The sequence below is a fragment of the Manis pentadactyla genome, chromosome 1 (assembly GCF_030020395.1).
Source record: "Manis pentadactyla isolate mManPen7 chromosome 1, mManPen7.hap1, whole genome shotgun sequence".
Lineage (NCBI taxonomy): Eukaryota > Metazoa > Chordata > Mammalia > Pholidota > Manidae > Manis > Manis pentadactyla.
The window spans coordinates 148,891,845-148,900,286 of NC_080019.1; the positions used below are offsets into that span (position 1 = coordinate 148,891,845).

The 8,442-nt window shown below is 37.0% G+C and overlaps 1 long non-coding RNA gene across 1 annotated transcript in view; it reads right to left on the bottom strand.

Annotated features, from left to right (window-relative positions):
* LOC130683626 (uncharacterized) overlaps positions 1 to 1,807 on the bottom strand; it is a 226,684-nt gene extending 224,877 nt beyond the window's left edge. The window contains exon 1 of the long non-coding RNA XR_008997517.1: positions 1,665 to 1,807. This is a non-coding gene — a long non-coding RNA (uncharacterized LOC130683626). The remainder of the gene's footprint in view (positions 1 to 1,664) is intronic.
* Positions 1,808 to 8,442: the final 6,635 nt, after the last annotated feature.

Genomic DNA, 8,442 nt, shown 5'->3' on the forward strand with positions numbered 1-8,442 from the left:
AAGTGATTCAAAATCCTTATCTTCTAGACATCTCTAACTTTACAGTGTTTTAGGGTGTGTAAGTGCATGTGTGTGTCAATCTTTCTGCAGCTTTTAATTGGTAATCTATCTGGAAATCTGACTGGACTGACCAAAAATTCTATATAACTATAAATACAGAGGATCAAAGGCAAAGTGAGACTTACAGGCTTGATCTTGAAGCAAAAACCAAGGGCGGCTGAGAAAAAATATTGTCTGTTAGAGAAGAAATGATTTCTATGGAAGTGTATCCTTGAAAAAGGTATTTTTGTACTCTTAAAATTGTTCATCACCAATGCTCTTTGGGAATATATCACCCAGAAAACACAATGCTTAAGGCAAAACGTTGAAGATTTTCTTAACAAGAAAATATCACTATGAAATTTTCAAAGAAATTATAGACTGTTTCTCTAATAAGCAAATTAATAACTTGCAAATGGGTTGTTGCATTTAGGGCAATAATTTATAGCACATTTCTTCCTAAGTATAAGAATTTCTGCATCAATTTAAGGAAAACATGAAGAAAAATAAAAACAGCAAAACTGCTGGTTGAAAACAGTTTTAAATTTTAAATTTAGTTGATTCAATTCTTACACTAACTACATGTTGACAGTTTTTCATAAACTATTTGGTTTATGTTAGTTTACACCATATGCTTATTACTGAACTCCAGTTATTGAATTCGTTTATGTCTCTTTTGTTAACTTTTTTGTTATATGGTAGTATTGGGTTTATCACCTAATCCTATTTTAAACTTACATAATAAAAATTTGCTTATAAGAAATTCAGAGTATCTTACATGTTGACATACAGTCATGTGACATACAGTAAAATACTCAATTTTAATAAAAAAATAATAATAATCACCAGTGCTAGAATAATTGCCACTACTATGATTATTCCTGTTACTTTCTGAAAGCATTTTAAGTATTGGGAGTGAAATATCTGTTAAGAGAATTTTGGTTTCAAGTGTTACAAACCAAATTCAAGCAAGATTAAACACAGGTGAATTATACTGAAAGGACATTACTACTGAGAGGACTTTACATGGTTGTTAATAGCCCCAACTCTGCCATTTACTTTCCACATGACTTCAGACAAGTTATTTAACAACTCTGTGCTCCAAGTTCTTCATCTGTAGGATAGTGATCATCTTATCACCTATCCCATGAGGTTATTGTGACTATTAAATAACATATTTAGAACACAGCTTGTATGTTTAGGCCCATGTGACTGTTTATAATAAGTTACTATAATTATTGTTAAGGCATTTCTAAAAATCAAAGGGAACATAAGCACCAGTTCCTCAAGAAGGAAAGCAGAATCAGGGCATTGTCAGAAATACAGGAAGTCCTCTCTTTCTGCCTCCTACTCGCTCAGCATCGCTTGATATGTTCTTCAATCTAGTGGATGTAATTATTACCATTTTATCACTGGGAACCTGAAGCTAGAGAGGTTGAATAGTTTTCCATGGTCACACAATAAGTGCAATTGACAGGATTTGAAGTCCAGTCTGTATAAATCCTTGTTACTAAAAACTACAGTAGACACATCAACCAAGATTTCTTAAAGTTTCAAATAATATCAAATGATAATTTAAATAATTTTTCCATTGTTTAAATTTTAATGAATTGAAAAGTACTTACAGATGATATGATCAGATCTTTAGCAGAACACTCAAGTTAGTGGGTCTTGCAGGCACTGAGAGGGGTTTGCATCAGTGCAGTCATTCACTTTCTAGTGCTTGCTTGAGATCAGTGGTCTCTCCTGAGACAGCATAGCCACCGCATCACCTAAAATAATAAAGCAAAGGAGGCTTTTGAGGGCTAACACACCCTGCCTACCATATTAAAACCATGTAATCTATGCTTAATTTAAAGAAGCTAGGATACAGGAAACTGCTAAGCTGGTTAATGAAGACATCATCATGAAAGAAATACCTAACTCTGTAACCAAAGGATCCTTGTCACTACCGACAAAGGCCAAAAGGGAATTAAAACACTTAAAAAAATATTAAGTAATCTGTCAAAGTTAGAAATAAACAAAAAAAAATACAACTTTAGCATATCTTTGGAGTGGCTTTAGATCACAAAATTATAATTTTAATCTTAGAGAAATCCTGAAAGTTGTAGATTAAGTGGACTCTTTATAGGCTAGGGGAACCTATATGGGTTTCCCAATTGTGTCTAAACCATTAAAGAACCTGGGATCAGCTCACTAAGTAGACAGTAGTTTCTTGAGGACCCACAAAGGGGAAAGAGGAGAAGAGCAAAGAAATAATTCTTTTTAATATGATTTGGGAAAGGGACGACAAAGACCCTCTTCATACTCAGCTTTCACCCCTAATTGCCTCCTATAAAAATGGTGGCCACAATCAATACTAGTCAATTGCTGGCTAATTTTAAGTTAGCTATGGTGGTGATGTTGCAGGAACCGCAGGAACTACAAACAAGAAGTTGTGTCGCCGAGACGTTTGGAGAATCAGCGTTCATTAGTGCCAGCCCTGGCTCCGCAGATTCCTATCCACAGGCTGAGCCCCGAGCACAGCAGGGCCATGCTTTTTATACTTTGGCTACAAGGTTGTGGGGGAGTCAGCACCCAGGAACTGTTGCAGTAGGAGCTATTAGGTCGCTATAGGTGTATTCAAGATGCTAGTTATATTTTAATCTATCTCTGTAAAGGTTACAGGGATACCATATTATAAACTAATGGGCTTCCTTGACTATGATCAACAAGATGTTCCATACCACCAGCCCGGTGGGGGTGATACATTGTTACATTGTTTCAGTCTCAAGCACCCAAGCATCTTGTGATTCCTCTACGTTCCTAAAGCCTCAACAGAAACTTTGTCTCCTTGGCTTCCTACCACAGTGATAACATATGAGGATCCTGCTGTAATACAAATTTCATTATACTGACTGAGTCAACTGAAGTTGGTTGACTTATTTTTGGTCTAAGGAATTTGGAAGAGGTACAAATAAATGAAAAGGAAGGCTAAAAGTCTATCCTAATAAAGGATGAAAGGAAATCAATAATGTAGCAGTTGATAATGGGGTTCAGTTGCTCATTTCATTTCTTTAATAAAGTATAATTTATAAGTTCGATTACAAAGTGTGTTATAATTGGCTTGCATGAGCACTGTAGTATTTTTTGTAATAGTTTTAGACAATTTTTGCAAGTATTAATTGATACATTGGAAAAAAACATACCAAATATACAGTTACACAGTTAATCATTCAAAAATAATATTGATTAGATTTTTAGTAAAGAAATATATATACTTTCTGGATATTTGGAAATACATCCAAGTAATAGAGACAAGTAAAGTTTTAATCTTCATTGAAATACTGAACAACACAAGGCAAACAAAGGGGAAATCATCATTAATACCTATCTTGAAGACTATCAATATTTAAATTTATGACACACATTTGCTGTCTTATTACCTAAGAGGTCTTAGACCATATGTTATCATATTACAGCTGCTTATTACATACTGAAATTCCAATTTGGAAGATATTTATTTACTTATGTATCAAAAATTTAACCTGTTATTTAAAAACTAAATAACTTAACTTCTGATTGTTTTAGGACTTTCCTTTTGATCCGTGTTGCAAAATTTGTAGACTTGATAAATAGCTAATACATTTTAATATTATGTTTTTTTCAAGTGTTTCGCTAAACTGTAAGTCAATTAGTGCTTTTTAATGCAAGGAGACAATGAGATTTTTAAACTTTATTAGCAATCTTAACAGTGTTCTGGTTCTAATACATTGAGCTACCTGATATTTTTATGTTTTCCTAAGATTCATTTCCAATGTGCTTTTAAAAAATATTTTAAAGTAAGCTAAGTAGCAGCTGAACATAACCTATGCTACCTAGTGTTATGTGCTGAATTATATCCCCTGAAAATTCATATGAAGTCCTAACACGTCATACCTCAAAAAGTAACCTTGTTTAGAGATAAGGTCTTTAAAGAGATAATTGCATTGAAATGGGATCGTAAGGGTGGGCCTTAATCCAATATAATTGGTGTCCTTATAAGAAGAGGAAATTTGAACAGAAACATGAACAAAGGGAATGATGCAAAGACACAGAGAGGAGACAACATCTGTGAACCAAGGAGAGAAGCTGGTGGCAAGTCCTTTTCTTATAGCCCTCAGGAGGAACCAAGCCTGCCGACACCTTGGCTTTGGACTTGGAGCCTCCAGAACTGCAAGAAAATAAATGTCTGATGTTGAGGCCACCTGGTCCATGGTACCTAGCAAAATTAATAGACTTAGAATTTACAGCACTGATAATAATTACAGGCAGCAGTCATTAGTAACTTGCATACATAAATTTAAATAGTTTATTAAGAAATTAATCTCTACCATAAAGTTGCTCATTAAGATTGAGACAGGAACCATGGGCTTAGAGTTGGTTGAGGGCCTCCAGAAAAAGCAAGGCAAGATATTTACAGTCAAAGCAATGAAACAATGTAAAGTCCCTATTGAAACTGTGTTGAGTATTATGCAAAGTTAAGGTCACACTAATTCTCTAGGGTAAAGGTACTAGACTAAGAATATAGACATCTTCAGTGAGATCAGTTAAAGGTCAAAAGGCTAGGAGCAACTTGGCCTGGAATGTTTGAGTGTTCCGCAAAGATATCTCAGCATAACCCGTGACTTCACTGTAAACAGCCCTAGCAAACAGACAACAACCCAGCCCACCTTGAGGGCAGGGCAGGTGGTACAAGTCCACACCCTAAGCCTTAAATTCCCCCAAATCCTCAACTGCCTATAAATCCCCTAGACAACGCACCACCCCGGGCTCTCTTGTCCCCTCCTGGCATGAGCCAGGAGCTCTTTCCTCTCACTGTATCTTGAAATAAAAGCCGGTACCTTGCTCTCCTACCTTGAGTGTTTGTGAAGCTCATTCTTTGGCTTCGTGAACAAGAACCCTACCATCAAGATGTCATGTGACATGTGACCACACTATCATTTCTCAAATAGCACAAACAGAACAATTGAGAATAGACTTTGATTTGTTGCATACAATTGTATATTACTGTTAAATATATTACAGAACCTAAATGACGCATTTGTTCTACTTCTAGCAAGACAGTGTGAGGCACTCTGAGGACACCCACTCCAGGTAAACTAGTGGAAATTATTTTTAAGAAACTTACAATTTAAACTCTCTGTAAATAGCCCTAATGGTATACAACAAATGAAAAACATTTATTCAAAAAATAAAACTGGTAAGAACTACAAAAGTCTCTGTTATTTCAAGCAAGTCCCATACCCTCCCTCCAGCCTCTCAGTGCAGTGAGACAGAAACTGCCCTCCAGCTCGTACAGCAAAGGTCACAGGGCCCAGAGGCTGTCCTCCCAGCTCCCCGTCGAGGGCAATCTTTCTGAGATGTGCAGGATATCAACATTTCTCAAATAGTCCCAGCTCTCTGTTACTGAAGCTAACTTTGTGCCAGTGTGGCTGAGGGACGCGGCTCCTTCATCTTCTCAGCTCCCTTGTAGGATGGAATCTCTAACTTAGGAAAAAAATACTGCTGAGAATAGTGGGATCCTAACTGCCTTTGCCATGGCTTGTGGGGTTGGGTCAACACACCAGAGAGGCCAGCTGAGGAGCCCTGAGGCTGCTGCCCCACCCACCCACCAAGCGCTCAGCTCCTAGAGGAGGGACGGTTAGAGTGCGCCGCGGTCCTCACTCCCAGCACCAAGTCAATGGCTCATAAGATATTTCCCAAGAGAAAAGCAGACTGTGGAAGAGAATTTCAATCCTTCTCCAAAGAAAGTGGACTTAATCTATAACAGTAGATGGAGAATATCAAGCCTGAAGGCACTTTCAAAAATAATGAAAGTGGTGGTTAAAGGCAGTTGGAAGGAGATTGATAGACTCATGAGAAATAAACTGTAGGTCTGCTAGCCTGCAGGGAGGGAAAAAAAAAAGGGAAGATACAGTTAAGAACCTTCTTTGGGTCCTAACAAAGCTGAACCAACTGAGGAACTATCCTTTCAAAGCCTGGATCTGTCTGTGAATTAGTTTATGCCTAAAGGTGCTCTTGAAAACAATAGAACCATCAGTGAACAATTAGTGGGGTTTTATAGTGGATAGGTCAGGGGAGAGGCAGTCAGGAAAAGAGATGTGACCCAAGTTCTGCAGAGGGAGAAGGGGGGGATCAGAACACAGGGTTGCTATGTTATTCAGTTGATTCTCAGTGCTCATAATAGTTATGTCTTGTAAACTCACTGCAAACACAAAATTAGTGAATACTGAAGAATTTTCTCCTAAGGGGAAAACAAGGGTAAATTCCTGCAATTTCCACCTCTGGTCACAATATTTTTGTCAATGAATTGATTCAAACCTTGTTACATCTGTGTTTTTATTGAAGACACTTATTTAATATACATTGTTGATTCATTAACACTGAACTCATAGCCAAGAGCACTAAAACTCAGTCCTGAACAAAGCTACCTAACACATATTTTCTCCTTAAGGCACATCACAGCCTCCTTGCACTTCAACACTATGGTTAGGTCCATTTTAAACAGCAAAATGACCATCATAAGTCATAATAGTGTGGCTCTATGTAGATCCTGAAGAGGACACTTGTTTATGAGAGTGGAAATAGCAAAGGGAGAGCATCACCTTGTTTGACCTCAAGTGGGAATATGCACATTGAGTGACTCAGATTTTTCCCTACTCTATGCAAATCTACGAAAGTCCACAAAAGCACAGTGAGTATTAACTTGGGGATTACAATAAATTTTAGTGATAAGATAAATCCAAAAACGAGAAATCTGTGAATAATGAGGATCAACCATATTATCTAAAAGGTCCAGTTTCCAACAAAAAATCACAAGACATACAAAGAAACAGGGAAATAGATATATAAGGGGGAAAAGCAGGCATAGGAACTGTCTGTGAAAGCACACAGATGCTACATTTCAAAGACAAAGACTTCTAGGCCACCACTACTGTTAAGTATGTTTAAAAAACTAAAGGAAATTGTGAATGAACAATCAAAAGAAGGTATGATGACAGCATCCATTAATACAGGTTTGTAGTTGGGCTGAAGATGAATACATGCCTGGAAATAGCTTTAATTTTGTTTAGTAAGAAAAAGGAGTGCTTTACTTTTTGAAACAGGTTATTGAAAAACTGTTGATTGACATAGATTCACTCCATACAATAGATGAGCTAATTATATACCATATGTGAATGGTATTTTTTCATTAAGTCCAGTGAAATAAAGTTAATTTAGAATGGTGTAAGAACACATGGCCAAGCACATTAATATAGTACAAATAAAATGTTGAAATGAAGTCTGTTTTAGTATATTCAGGGTGCCATAACAAAAGTGCCATACCAGGTGGCTTTAAGAACAGAACTTTTTTTCTCATAATTTTGCAGGCTGAGTGTGGGCAAAATTGCAGTATTTCCAGAATATCTCTCCTACTCTTGGCACATCTCCGTATCGGTAGGTGTTTCCATGGGGTGGAGAGAAGTAGTCCATCTCCTTATCAATAGTTAATTATAAGGGCAAGGAGGTCATATCTTGACCAGAGAGGTTGGGTGGGGTCTCTTCTTCTGCAGCTGGGTTGCAAGAGACACTGGAGAGCATAAATTGACTGCTTGTAAGAAATAAACAGGTATCTCCCACTTTATTTCTCCCTTTGACTGATTCTGGTTTCAACGGTATTTTGACCCAGGATTTTCCCCCTGGATTTACCCTGAGATCTCCAATATAAAGAACTTCCAAGAAATTCAAGATCAAGATTCACTTCCTGATGAGAACTCGCCTCCTGGTTTGCAGACAGACACCTACCTGTTACAGCTTCACATACTGGAGAAGGGGGATCACCTCCACAATGTCTCTTCCTATAAGGGCACTAATCGCATGTGTGAAGTCTCCACCCTCATGACACTTCCTAATGCCATCACACTGGGAGTTAGGACTTCAGTTTACAAACTCAGTGGGAGGAAGGACACAGTCATTCATTCTGTGGCAGAGACTGTCAAATAAGCATTCAATGGAATAAAGGAAAGGAAGAATATAAGGAAGACTTAGAGGAAAGGCAGGCAGGCTTCTAGACAGTACTCAATATATATATGTTTGTTCCAAACAGTATTCAGCATTGGAATTAATAATGGGAAAGGGTTCTGATCTCATGGAGCTTCTAGTCCACAAGGAAAATTACTACAAAAGAATTAATTATGAGTATAAAACATATTAGGAATCCCACAGTGGGGGAAAAAAAATCCCTAAGGGAAAAAAAGAACAAAATAACTGAATTAAAATTTTAAAAAATAAGAAAGGGAAAGAAAAATACTGGTATAAAGTCTTCATCAATAATGAAGATAAATGTCAACAAATATTAATAAATGTCAGTAAAATATCAATAAAAATTCATCACACTCAAAC